This window comes from Pseudopipra pipra, chromosome 6 (genome assembly GCF_036250125.1).
Source record: "Pseudopipra pipra isolate bDixPip1 chromosome 6, bDixPip1.hap1, whole genome shotgun sequence".
Lineage (NCBI taxonomy): Eukaryota > Metazoa > Chordata > Aves > Passeriformes > Pipridae > Pseudopipra > Pseudopipra pipra.
In genome coordinates, this window is record NC_087554.1 from 63,248,557 (window position 1) to 63,261,648 (window position 13,092).

The window sequence follows — 13,092 nt, forward strand, 5'->3', positions numbered from 1 at the left end:
CATGTTATTTTATATAATAACACACCCCCAAGATGCTCTGACCCCGGGCAAACCCTTCCCAGGATCCTGCTCCCAGGCACACTCCTCAACATGGGATCAGAGCCCAAACCCATTCCCACTCTGGGGAACGTGTGCTGCTCGGTGCACAGGGAGAGTAAAAATAGAGGGAGGATGTGAAGTGCTCTGCAGACAGTCCAGAGCCCAAAAACCAGCTCCATTTTATGCCAAAACACACAAACCCAAGCCTGGACTATCCGGAGCCCCCACTGCCCTCCGTGGCGTCCTCGCCTCCCGCTCCAAATCCAGCAAAACAAAGCCAAACCAAGTTCCTTATTTTTTTAATCCTGGAGTGGGCAGAGGGGGATTTATCTTCCCCCAGCAGCACCGCCTTCCAGTTTTCCAGCTGGGAAAGCTCCTCAGCCACTCCACAGCCTCCATCAACTTCCCTGCCCCAGCAGCAATGGGGAAAATCTCTTCGGGAAAAATAACCTAAGCCCACTTTTCAGTCAAGGAGGAAAAAAAAAAAGCAGCCTAAAACTCAATTAAGGAGCAGGCAGATATTTTAACCAGCGCCATGGTTTGTATACTCCATCTGGAGTCCAAAGGCTGCCGGGTTTTTTTTTTAGCAGGAGGGAACTGACATCATCTTAATTTCAAATTCCCATTTATTTTTACATCTGGTCTGAATTAATCTTTCTCAGCGTCCTGACTTTCATGTAATGGAATAATTGCTTACAGACTCGGGGTTTAAAGAGCCTGAATAAACCCAGTTTAAAAAAAGAAACTCCTTTAAAAAACGATAGTAAAAATCCAGTACCTACAACCAAACCCCAACACGCCTTCGGGATTGGGAATTTTAAACGGAACATCGCCTTCAAGCAAGAGAGCTCAAATTAATCCCAGCTCTATCCAAGAATCAGAGAGGGTGAGCGAGCCCTGTGGAAAAACACCAACACAAACCAGCCTGGAATTAGGGAGAGCAGCAAAGCTCCATCAGTGCCATGCTGAAGCATCTCTGGAAAATTATCTCTGGAAAAGCAGAGTTTGGCTTAGGGGAAAAAACATCCTCATGGCCAGAAAAGCATTGGACATGGGCAGAAAAGGGGGGATTCAGGAATGGGAGACGGCAGTGAAGGTGGTGGGGAGTGGGGGGCACGGAGGGGCCAGGACGTGCCTTACTCCCACATGTGAGTCAAAGGACACGGGAACACCAAGTATGGTCCTGGGAAACCTCAGCTCCAGCCTGGGAAACCTCAGCCCTGGTTTCCCTGCTGCCACGAGGGCACGGTGTCAGATAAAGCCTGATTTAGGAGCGGCATGGATTTATCCCCACCGCTTCCAGAACGTGGCAGGGATTCACATCCCCGGTGAGAAACACGGAGAAGACCATCAGTGACACTACCAGGAACCACCAGCTGGCACCCCCAGCACCCCCACGGGGTGAGGGGCACCCACGGACAACGGGGTCCCAGGGGTGCCTGTGACCCAGAAACAGGAGGATCCACGGATGAGAGAGAGGAGCACAGGTAAGGGAGCCAAGAGATGATGGGAACCACAGGTGAGGGTGCCCGTGGGTGAAGGGATGGGTGGGTGAGTGTGATCCAGGGGGTGAGGCGTGCCATGGGCAAGGGGATGTTTGGGTGGGTGTCACCCAGGGACAAGGGGACCCGTGGGTGACTGTGAACCAGGAATGAGGGGACCCGTGGGCAACTAACCCGTGGGCAGAGGGACCTGTGGGCGAGTGTGACCCACGAGCAAGGGGTGTCATGGGCGAGGGGTCCTGCAGGTTATTGTGTGACCCAGGGATGAGGGGACCCGTGGGCAACTGTGACCCACGGACAAGGGGACCCGTGGGGGAGAGTGATCCATGAGGAAAGGGGTCCCAAAGGTGAGAGGACCCGTGGGCGAGCGTGACCCAGGGGAAAAGGGTCCCACGGGTGAGTAAGACCCGTGGGTGAGTGTGACCCAGGCACGAGGGGACGCGTGGGTGAGTGAGACCCGTGGGCGAGTGTGATCCAGGGACAAGGGGACCCGTGGGCATGTGAGACTCAGGGGTGAGGGCTCCCACAGACGAGGGGACCCGTGGGCAAGCGTGAGCCATGGGCGAGGGGTCCCGCGGGCTAGCGCGTCCCTGGAGCGCACCCTGCACCGGAGCGGGTCCGGCGTGGCCGTGGTGGGGCCGTGGGGGTCCGGGGGGGTCCGTGGGGGGGTCTGGCGGGGCAGCCCGGCCCCGCTCGGCCGCAGCTCCCGCGGGCGGGCGGAGGAAATGACTCGCATTCCTGCAGCCGGGGCCGCTCGCTCCGCTCCGGCTCCAACTCACCCCCGAGCGCAACAAGCGGCCGCGCCGGGCCCACCCGCGGGGGCGAGCCGGGCCGGGCTGAGCCGGGCCGGGCTGAGCAGAGCCGAGCCCAGCCGAGCCGAGCCCAGCCGAGCCAAGCCAAGCGGAGCCGAACGGAACGGAGCCCCGCCGGGATGAGCCGCGCCGGGATGAGCCGAGCCGGGAGCGCGGTGCGGGGCGCCGGGCACGCACCTACCTGCGGCTCCGGGGACCGCGCTGCCTTGCCGAGCCCTGTCGAACCCCGCCGTGCCGAGCCGAGCCGAGCCGTGCCGAGCCCAGCCCAGCCCAGCCCATGCCGCCGCCCCCGCCCCTTCCCGGGCCGCCCCGCACCGCCCCGAGCGGCACCGGCACCGCCTCCCGCCCCGGCGCGGTCCCCGGGACAGCGGGGGAACAAGAAGGGAACGGGGTGGCCCGGGGACGGCACCCGAAGTGTTGGCCCCGGGGGAGGCGTGGGAAGTCGGGCACCCCTCGCCCCGGTCCCGTGTTCCTGGGGGGGATTCACGAACAAGCTCTGGAAAGAGCCTGAGCATCCCCCGGCAGGGAACACGGGAACTGTCCTTGGGAGAATTGAGCAGGGAGGGGGATCCAAGACTCGACAGAGGGTAAACCCACTCAGAGGTGCTTAGGAGAGGAGCTGGGCATCCTCCTGCGGGGACGGGGTCCAGGGGAGGGTCAGGAAAGTGCTCCCAGGGCTGGAGCACCTCTGCTTTGGAGCCAGGCTGGGAGAGCTGGGGGGGTTCAGACTGGAGAAGAGAAGGCTCCAGGGAGACCTGAGAGCCCCTTCCAGGGCCTAAAGGGGCTCCAAGAGAGTGGAGAGGTACTTTGGACAAGGGCATGGAGTGACAAGGGGGAATGGCTTCCCACTGACAGAGGGGAGGGTTAGGTGGGATGTGGGGAAGGAATTGTTGGTTGTGGGGATGGAGAGGCCCTGGCACAGGATGCCCAGAGAAGCTGTGCCTACCCCATCCCTGGACATGTTCCAGGCCAGGTTGGATGGGGCTTGGAGCAACCTGGGCTAGTGGAAGGCGTCCCTGCCCGTGGAACATGTTTGGAACTGGGTGGTCTTTAAGGTCCCTTGCAATCCCAACCATTCTGGGAGTCTATGATCTCCCAGGGAAGAGACTCACATGTCCCCTGTGGGGATTCAAACATCCCTGGAGAGTGGAGCCCAAACACCCCCTGCACCCATCCCTGCATCCCCAGCCCTTGCTGTGCCATTGGTACATAAAGCCAGTTCTCAAACAGGAGTTGGGTGGAGGCAGGAGCAGAACTAGGGCCAAATCCCATTCCCATTAAATCCCTCGCTGCTGCCCTGGCAGCTGGATAAAGGTGGGTTGGGCCCAGCCGCCCCTCAGTGCACCTAACGGAGCCGATGCACACACGGATCCCTCTCCATAGGTGACCCAGGACGGGAATAGCAACAGCAGCAGCACCATAAATTAGCAGCAAAGCATCTCCGAGCCTGCTCCTTCTTCAGAAGTGCCATCTGGCGAGATTGTTTTTGGAGTAGTTATTTATTCCTCACTTTCAAGTGTCTACAGGCATTTTTCGGGATGACCTGCGAGGCCGGCTCGGCCCCCGCAGTCTCTACGAGGCTCCGGGAGGGAACAGCCGCTTGTTCCCAGGCCTAAATAAAGAGCAGCTCTGCTGTGAACACCCCGACGCTCATTGCTGAAATCTGTTTGCAGCTCAACAGATCGGGCTGGGTAATTACATTATGTGAGTGCACGGTACCAGCAGTGGGAATCCAACGCGCCGCTCTCCTCATGGAAAAAAACAGCCTGGCTTTCGGCAGGGGCTGGAGAACCCTCGGCTTTGGGCCCGCTCTCATGCTCCCATCCATGCCATGTGGAACTGGGAGAGTGTTTCTACCCAACAGCTCCTGCCTATGTGGCATCCAGTCCTTGCAAAGCCACCGAGGCCAAATGCCACCGACGCCGAGGGCACAGGCAGCGTGTCCAAGCAGGGCCCATCATTCCAGCCAGAAATGTCCTCTTTCCCCCAGAATTCACTCTGGAAAAACCCATCCTGCTGCTAACACAGGGGGATAACCAGGCAAAGCTGCCATTTGGCTCATTTATCCCAATTTAAACATTGGGGAGGCACGAGCGGGACACGGCCCCACCGCTGCGGTGCTGAGGAGGATGAACTGGTCCTGCTGAGCACATTCCCTGCCCCATCACATCCTCCCCCGGCCTCATGGAATACAGGAATACAGAATCCCAGCGCCTGCCTTGCCGCAGAGGCTAAATAAAGCAGCAGGAAGAGCTCTCGAATGCCAGCGAGGCGATATATAAACACCGACGTGGATGGCGCGCGTGCTAATGCTGCTCTGGAGCCCAGGAGAAATGTCTCGTCTCATACCAACGTGAGGGGCTCCCATGGCCAAAGGAAAATCTCCGGGAAAATCCACGCTCAGCATGAGCCATCCCAGGCTCTGCGACGTGGGGAGGGCTCGGAAAGATGGAGCTTATCCAGTGTCCGGTCCTGTCTCTCCTCTTTGGGAAAGGAAAAGCCCGAAGACTCCGGTGACATTTCTCTAACAGTCCTGGAATTAATCTCCCTCAAGGTCCCAAGAAGCGGAAACGCAGATGGAAAAATGTAATAAATAAAATTCTTTTTGTTTTTGGTTTGCCTTTTTTTTTTTTTTCTTTTTTGGATACAGTTTAACCGAGCTAATGGCATCACTAGGCCTATCTCTTTCAGGGGAAAAAAAAAAAGGGTGTTGTTGTGGCTATGACTGAAAATACCATTCCCATAAAATAGACAGATTTTTCTCGCACTGGATGTGTTTATATGAAGAGGACGGGAAACAGCAATGGCTCACTGTGATCCTGCATTATCACCATCCAAGTATCTCCCATCCCAGCCTTTCAATACCAGCTTTGTTACTGGGCAGGGATGGGCACAGGGATGTGGGAGCTCTCTTATCTCAGAGTTTCCCTCTGAGATTTTTGTTAATGGCATAAAAATTACAAACAAAGCAACAGAATAACAACTAAACCCATCCGGGTCTCCGCATCCCACTCAGGTTTCCCAAAGGCTGATGGATCAGCTGTGAATCCCCTGGGGCTGTGCTGTCAGTGCTCAGCACCCACTTTTAGGGATTTTTGGGATGTCCTGCTAGGAAAATTCGCCCTGGAGCAGCAGCGTGGGGACCTCAGCACTGACCACGAGCCTCGTGGGGTGCATTTGGGGACAGGGGCATCACCGCTGCTCGATGACACCTGGCACAGCATCAGGGCTCCAGCTCTGGCTGCAGCTGGGATTTAGAAATTCCTCCCCGGACGAGAGAGGAAAACAAATCCCAGCTACTGTGAGCGGGCTGTGCTGGGGCTGGGGATGGTTTCTCAGCCCATAAGGGGAAGAAATTAAATAAAGAAACCCCGGCACAGAGCCACAACAGCCGGTGTGTTGCTATAAACTCCGGCGAGGAGCTGGACCTCGCTCCGGTTCCTGCATTTCACAGGGATTTCTGAGGGAGCTCTTCCTCCCTCCCCATCCAGGCTGGGGTGGACATGTCCCTGTCACCCCACCATGGAAGCAACCAGGATGGAGGGACCCCCTCCAGCGTTTTCTGGGTCGTTTAGGAGAATTCCACCAGATTTTTGGCCATAAAGACCCACTTCGCAGAGACGTAATCAAGCCTGTGCTTTAATCGGGTTTATAATTAAAAGCTTGAGCACATATTAGGACCCCTTCTCAGGGGTTTTGCCCTGATTCTGCCCCACTTTCCTATTTGCTTGGATGTACCCCATGAGGAAGTGATCCCCCCTACAGCCTCAACTTCACCCATCCCAGCTGGGAAATCCAGTACCCAGCGTTCAGGAGCCATCCCTGGATGGTGCTGAGCATCCTTGGCTGGCTCCAGGGAAAGGGGGAGCATCCCTGGGAATGGCCAGGGGCACCCCAGCTCAGTATCCAGGTGGTGTCTGGGAGCAGGATGGCCCATTGATCATGCTGGCAGTGCCACATATCCATGGGAGCTGGAGTAGGAATCCCTGCAGGAATGCTCCCAGAGGGGGTGTTGCCATCGGATTTTAGCTGTGAGGGGGTGTCAGGGTATTTAGTATATTTAACTGGCCCCCCAAATCTCCCTCTCTGTTTACCCTGCCAGGTTTTGCCTGAGAAGTCAGCAAGGACGAAAATTAAAAAAAAAAAAAAAAAAAAAGAGTTTCAAGAGATTTAAGTCCAACGAGGCTGGAAAGGGAGAGAAAATCCAGCCTGAATACCCAAGTGTTGGAACCATCACGAAAATCCAAGCGTGCATCCGGCAGGGAAGCATCCCCCGGGCTCGGTGCTCCGCCGGCAGTGCTGATACGGTATATTCTGCTAATCTACCCCGCAGTATTTACAGCTGCCTTTAACCCTGCAGCCTCTTTAGCATCGAGTCGCAGCAGCCGGATGCGATTAGAGCCTGTGAGATTCCTCGGGAATGCTGGACGGAAAGGCGGGATCGCCTCCCCGCACCGAATTCCCGGCTCCTCGCCCGACCCATGACACCGAACTGGGTCTATTACCGAATTATCGATAAACCGGGGTGAGATGGGCAGGGATTTTCCATGGGGTAGGTCTGGCTTTGCTGCAGCCCCCCTCAAATCCACTCGGCATCTCTGCATCCCCCGCTTCGAAAAGCCTGTTTCCCTCACTCCCATCCCAGCTCCCTCATCCTTTCCCTTTCCCGGGACCCTAAAGGGCTTTTCAGGGCTCCGGGCCTGGGGTTTATTCCCAGGGTTTGTTCTCAGCCTGTCAGAGCTGCTGAAAAGCCCGTGGAATTGTGGCATAAAGCAGGAAAGGCCGGTGGGGAGGGGCAGACAGGGAGGAAAGATCACAGAAGCTTGGGAATATTTTTAGCCTGTCTGTGTGCCGGCTCTCCGGCTTCAATGGCACTTCAATCCCATCTGACGGAGGGGCAGATTCCTCAGGGCTGCTCCTGTCCCCTGAAACAGGAGGGAAACCATAGGAAGGGCCCCCTCAGGGGGGTCACCAGCAGCCCCAATGCTACAGGACATCAGAGAATCCCCACCGGTGGGGTGGGGTGGGAGGAAAACAGGTCTGGGAGTTTCTCTGCTGAAAAAATAAGTGCAATTCATGCAATTTGGGCAGTGAAAGCCAGGGCACCCAGCAGGGACTGGGGTGCAGTGGGTGCTGCAGAGGGGGGCTCATCCCACTCCCAGAATGGTGACCCAGCTCCTTGCTCCAAGCTCACCTGTGTGCACGTGCTTTCCACAGCAGCAGGTTTGGGTTAAGAGCTTGCAGAATCAAGCAAACCTCTCCATAGGGGGAAAATCTGGGAATGGAGTCACGAAGCCACAGGTTTTGCTGCAAACCTGATCCAGGGAAGCATCGTTCCGGGATAACCCCAGGATAAGGGGCCAGTGCCAAGCAGGTTAGGGGAGCAGGGCAGGATTTGCTCTGTGTCTGTGCAAAGTGCAGGAACATCAGGGATGAGTCGTGCACGAGGGGTCATGGACCAGCACCACATTCACACTGGGGGAACTGGAGATCCTCCAACGCACTTCCTCTCCCAGAGAGACTCCAGTCACACCCCTGTGTCCTAAATTGGTTTGAGTAGGATTTTCAAACAATTTAAACCCCAATTCCCGCACAAGAGGACATGAAGGCTCCCATTGTGTGGAGCAGTGTGGGCTGAGCACCCCCTCCATCCCCATCACTGTGTCCCGGCATTCCCAGCTGGCAGGGTTTAAAACAACCCTCAGCTGCCTGGTGCTAACACAACTTTCTGGGGTGCTTTGGAAGGTGGGTGGTGCTGTTTGCATCCTCAGGGAGGGTGGGCAGCGGGGGGGAGGGGGGATACAGGTGGGCACCTCTTTGCCAGGGGAAACAGGATTCCGACCTCGTGCTTTGTAAACACGTGGGATTGCAGCAGGGAAAAGCCAGCCTAGGCCACCCATCCGCCCCCACCACCATCCCCAGGGACAAAGCAGGGACACAGAGCTTGGCCGTGGCCCCACGTATCCATCACCCATCTATCAATGATTTACTGCCACTGTGAAGAGCTGTTTGTGCTCCGGGGCTTCCCGGCGGCCCCGGCCAAGGTCAGTGCTCCATTTGGCAGGGAACAGATGGATGCCAAGGGGGAGAGGGAATGAGAGTCCACAAGGCAGGGTGAGACAGAGCCCACCAGCACCATGGGCTTATCCTGAGCAGCCCCCCTCCTACCACACTCAAGGAGCCTGGAGGACCTGGGGCCAGAATCATGGAAATATGGAATGCTTTGAGTTGGACGGGACCTTAAAGCCCATCTCATTCCAACCCCTGTCATGGGCAGGGGCACCTCCCACTAACTACTTCCACATCCACCTAACCCCGCTCTGGCACCCTGAGGAGTTACAGGGCAGGTGCCAACAGCCCTTGCCAGGGGTCTGAGTCATGGCAGGGCTGAAAACCCCCTTTGGAAGCGGGAGCCACTGGAACTGGGCTGGGAAACGCTTCCCATCGGGGTCATCGACACAGCGGCCGGCACAGCCCAAACCCACCCCCTGGGCACCGGTCAGACCCTGGGGTGTTGGGGCTGGACCAGAACAGGCACCTCACACAAAGAGTTCCAGAGGTGCTGGCAGTGCCAGGCAGGATTTGTGCAATTCCTCTGTGTTTCGAAGCCGCCGCAGCCTCCTTTAAATGTCCGACCAAAAGCAAATTGATTTTTATGGAATGGGCTGAGCCGCCTCCATGAGGATCCATAGCTCGGCTAATATTTGTCTAATGGGCTCCCACAAATAGCCTGTTAATCGCTTTGTATTTATTAATGGCACACAGGAGCCAGACAGCTGTAGACAAGCTCCCTGTGCCCCTGAGCTCCCTGGATCCCCCAGCTCCCTGTGTCCCTGAGCTCCTGGGGTCTCCAAGCTCCCAGGGCCCCTGAGCACGTTGCTGTGGTCCCCATATCCCTCCATCCCTTTTCTCTGGCCACCTTGATGCCTCTTCTTCCCCCATCCCTCGCTCCATGCCACCCCACCTGCAGCCCAAGGGGATCCCACTCTGCTCCAACACCCACCGGGGCCAAAAATCCCATTTATAGGGCTGCACAGTGAACTGGCACTGAGCACCAGCTCAGAAACAACCACAGGCTTTGGCTGAGCTGCATCCTGGACCATTTCCCTAGGAAATCTCAGCGGAGAGTTGCCACCACTGAGCTCTCTGGCAACCCTGGGGGAGGATGGAGGGGGCACCATGTCCAGAAAAGCCTTGAAACCCCATGGCTTTAAGCACTGATTCCAAATATCTCCCTGCTGTTGCAGCAAACACTGGATTTATGTGCTTATTTACTTATTTAGCTGGGAATTAATATCAGATCAGGAGGCTCAGGAACATCCTTTTAAACCTGTGAGTGAGCAAATGCATTTGAGGGGTTGTAAAACCACAGTGGATTATTGCAGTGTGTTTGCCCAGGAAATATTTCAGGGTGTTCCTCTGGCAAGTAAAGCATGTGGATATGTGGATATACATACAAACATACATATATATATATATTATATATATACACCACCTGGTCACATATATACAACCTGAGCAGCCTGGTCTAGTGGAAGGTGTCCCTACCCGTAGCAAGGGAGTTGGAACAAGGTTGTCTTTAAAGTCCCTTCCAACTCAATTCATCCTGGGATTCTGTGGTTCCACGATCCCAGCACGTACTGCCCACCCTCTCTTCCCTGCAGCAGGAAAACACAGCGTTTTGTTTTGGTTTTAAGGGCAATTTTTCAGTGGAAACATTTCCCAGACGCGCCATTTCCCCGGGAAGCAGCAGCTGTGCCGTCTCCGGCCGCCGGCGGGATTCCCCTGCCAGCTCCACAAGCAGCTCCCAATCCATGGCACAAAGCAAAGAACGTGTTTAAATGGTGAGTCAGGCCTGGGCAGGATCCTGTGCCAAAATGATCATCCCCAGCTTTCACCCGGCGGGGTTATCCTGCTGCAAAGGGCGTGTATCCCTCAGGAAGTTAGTGAAGCCCCCTCAGGAAGCATAGGAAGGCGGGTAGGACAGGCAGGGAAGGGGGAGGATGTTGCCTCTCAGACCATCATCAAATTTAATCTTGCTGGAAAGTGTGGCCCTGAAATGACATCATTCCCTCGTGTCTGGGGCGTGTGGAATACCCAAATGGTTTTGGGGGGCACCGAGGCCCAGGGATGTGCCATGGATCAGCCTGCTTAGGGACAACCAGATGGTTTCCATCCCAGATTCCTTCAGGATCTGAGGAGGATGGGAGGAGCTGGGTGAATGCAGTGCCCAAGCCGCCCGCCGTTGGGTGCTGTGGGTGTCCTGGCATCCTGAAGACAGAGGAGGGAACACGGTGCTGATCCCAGCCCAGGGTCCTGCACCTCCAGGAGGGAGTTTGCTCAGTTTTCAGATCCCTGAGGACCCTACTCCATCCTTTCCCAGGGTCTGGAGGAAGCCAAGGTGCTCAGGAGGAGCCCAGGCAGTGGTTTCACTAAAGCAAACTGGGAGGGAAAGAGGCAGCTCACCCTTCCCCAGGGCTGCATCTGGGAGTCAGGGCAAGGCAGGAGGGAGTAATCACAGCTTTGGGGGCTGCTCTGGGCCACCCCAAAAATGCCTTTTACCCCTCTGACAGCCCCTGGAAATGTTCAAGACCAGGTTGGATGGGGCTTGGAGCAACCTGCTCTAGTGGAAGGTGTCCCTGCCCGTGGCACAAGGTTGGACCAAGATGGTCTTGATGATCCTTTCCAACCAAAACCACTGTAGGATTCTACCCCATTTTTGGGGTCCCACCCCACCAGTGGGTGCTGCAGCCCTCCCCTCCATACCTGGCAGAGGTGTAATTTGTACCACAGCATCCGTGCCAGTGGGCAGGGAGTTATCAGTGCAGGCCCCTAACACCAAAACCTTGATCCGCTCCCTCCTGTGCTCACATTTCCATGCCACCCTAAAAATCCCTGGATTTCTACCCCAAACACCTCATGGCAGTGGCAGGAGCCATCTCCACACTGCTGGTCCCTGCCCTCTCCACTTCCAAACCCAAGCTGTTTATGAGCTCTGTGAGCACAACAAAGCAAAAGCAGCTGTGGCTGCTCCCTCCTTTCATGGGGTTTGTGGTTTTTTTTTCCTTCCCCCCTCCTCTGAATTTTTATGGTCCAGATAAAAAGCCCTGGGAAATACAGGTTTAGAGCAGAGCCCTGACACCCATTACTGCAGGAGCATGAAATGCAGTGCCCTGTCTCTCATCCATCCCAGGAGATTACTTCCACTGATTTTTTACTTTTTTTTTTAAAGAAAACACTAAAAATAAAGTGCCTGGAAGCTGGTGATGGGCAATGAGGGAGAAATCCCAGGTGTTTCTTGCTCACAGCTCGTGTTTGCACAGCACTGCCCTGTGCCAACATTTCTCTGCCCCAGGCTTTACCCAAACAGAGGCAAAGGGGTGAAGGATGTTGTGAGCATCCCAGGAAAGGACTGAGAAACTGTCACCCTCACTGAAACCCTGCTCAGCACCATTGTCAGCTCCCATTGCTTTGGCAGCACTCACTGTACTCAAGATCAGTGTATTTTTTGCAGAGGGACCTGGGTCCTGTTGTGTTATCTCACACAATAACCCCCAACCTGGCTCGTCCCTGTATCCCATCCTGCTCCAAAATCCAAAGCAGGTGACACAGATGCCTTCTTTGCCTCCAGCCATGCTTCTCTCCAGTGCAGGGCACCCATTTTGCACCTTTTTACACCCTCCTTTGTGCAAACTCAGCCCTCAGACCCCTTGTTCTGAAGGGATTAATTAATTTTGGTGCTTTGCAGAAGGGGATGCCCCCAAGCTCAGCTGTCCCAGCTAATTGAGTCCCCCACAGCAGCTCCCCTGATTTAAGGAATCCTAGAAGGGTTGGGTTGGAAGAGACCTTAAAACCATTTAATTCCACCCCTTGCCATGGGCAGGAACACCTTCCACTAGACCAGGTTGCTCCAAGCCCCATCCAACCTGGCTTTGAACACTTCCAGGGATCCAGGGGCTGCCACAGCTTCTCTGGGCAACCTGTGCCAGGGCCTCACCACCCTCCCAGCCAGGAATTTCCTCCCAGTATCCCATCTAACCCTGCCCTCTGGCAGTGGGAAGTCACATCCCTCCTCCAATTGGATGTGGCAGCACATCCCACTCCCCTGGTTTACAGACACCCCCAGCACACACTTGGAGTGGCTCCTTTTACATCACCATTGATTAGAGAGATGCTGCATTGCCCTGGAGCCTAATTAATAACGGGAATTATGTGCTGACCCAGCACTTTGCATGTCAGAGCTGAGGATGCAGCCAGCAAACTGTCTACAAGCCCAGGATGGCTTTGCATTCCCATGGCTGGAGCATCCCAACACCCTGGCATGGGGCAGCAGTGCTGGCTGGACCTGGGTGGTTTCTCCCTGGGACAGGCTGGAGGTGGGCTGGGAGCATCCTGCAACCCAGACTGGTGTGAAACAGCACATCCTTTGGTCTGTAGGCTGGTTCTTGTTGGCTTAATTGGAGAGTCACTTGTTCCCACAGTGGGATCCAGTGGGATCCAGCTCTCCTGGGCGTCATTGCTGGGATGGATCCTCCTCTCTCAGTACAGCCCCGGGATACAGGAGTCAATCCTGTGCACAGCCCCTCTCTGCAGCTCTGCCTTCCCCACACCCCCATAATTGATCACCCCATCCATGATCAACCTTGAAAAAGGGAAGGATTTGGCCTGTGAGAGCAGGAATTGATGGCTCTAACCAGCACCACAGTGCTCTGGAGAGCCTGGGGGTCCCCCAGGGCTAC

The 13,092-nt window shown here is 55.9% G+C and overlaps 1 protein-coding gene and 1 long non-coding RNA gene across 7 annotated transcripts in view; one reads left to right on the forward strand and one right to left on the reverse strand.

The window, feature by feature from the left end:
• The window catches only part of FRMD6 (FERM domain containing 6), a 42,092-nt gene that overhangs the window by 18,586 nt on the left and 10,414 nt on the right, over positions 1-13,092 (reverse strand). For 2 of the 6 annotated variants that reach the window (XM_064659629.1, XM_064659625.1), the window contains exon 1: positions 2,535-2,635. The exons of 1 other annotated variant lie outside the window; for it this stretch is intronic. The gene's annotated coding sequence lies outside the window, so the exon portion shown is untranslated. Of the gene's footprint in view, positions 1-817; positions 929-2,530; positions 2,643-13,092 lie in introns of those variants that run through there. 3 more of the 6 variants (XM_064659630.1, XM_064659628.1, XM_064659626.1) reach the window with 3 other exon arrangements.
• LOC135416457 (uncharacterized) lies at positions 913-4,963 on the forward strand. Its single transcript, XR_010431588.1, has 2 exons — positions 913-1,526; positions 3,737-4,963. It is a non-coding gene; the product is annotated as an uncharacterized LOC135416457 (long non-coding RNA).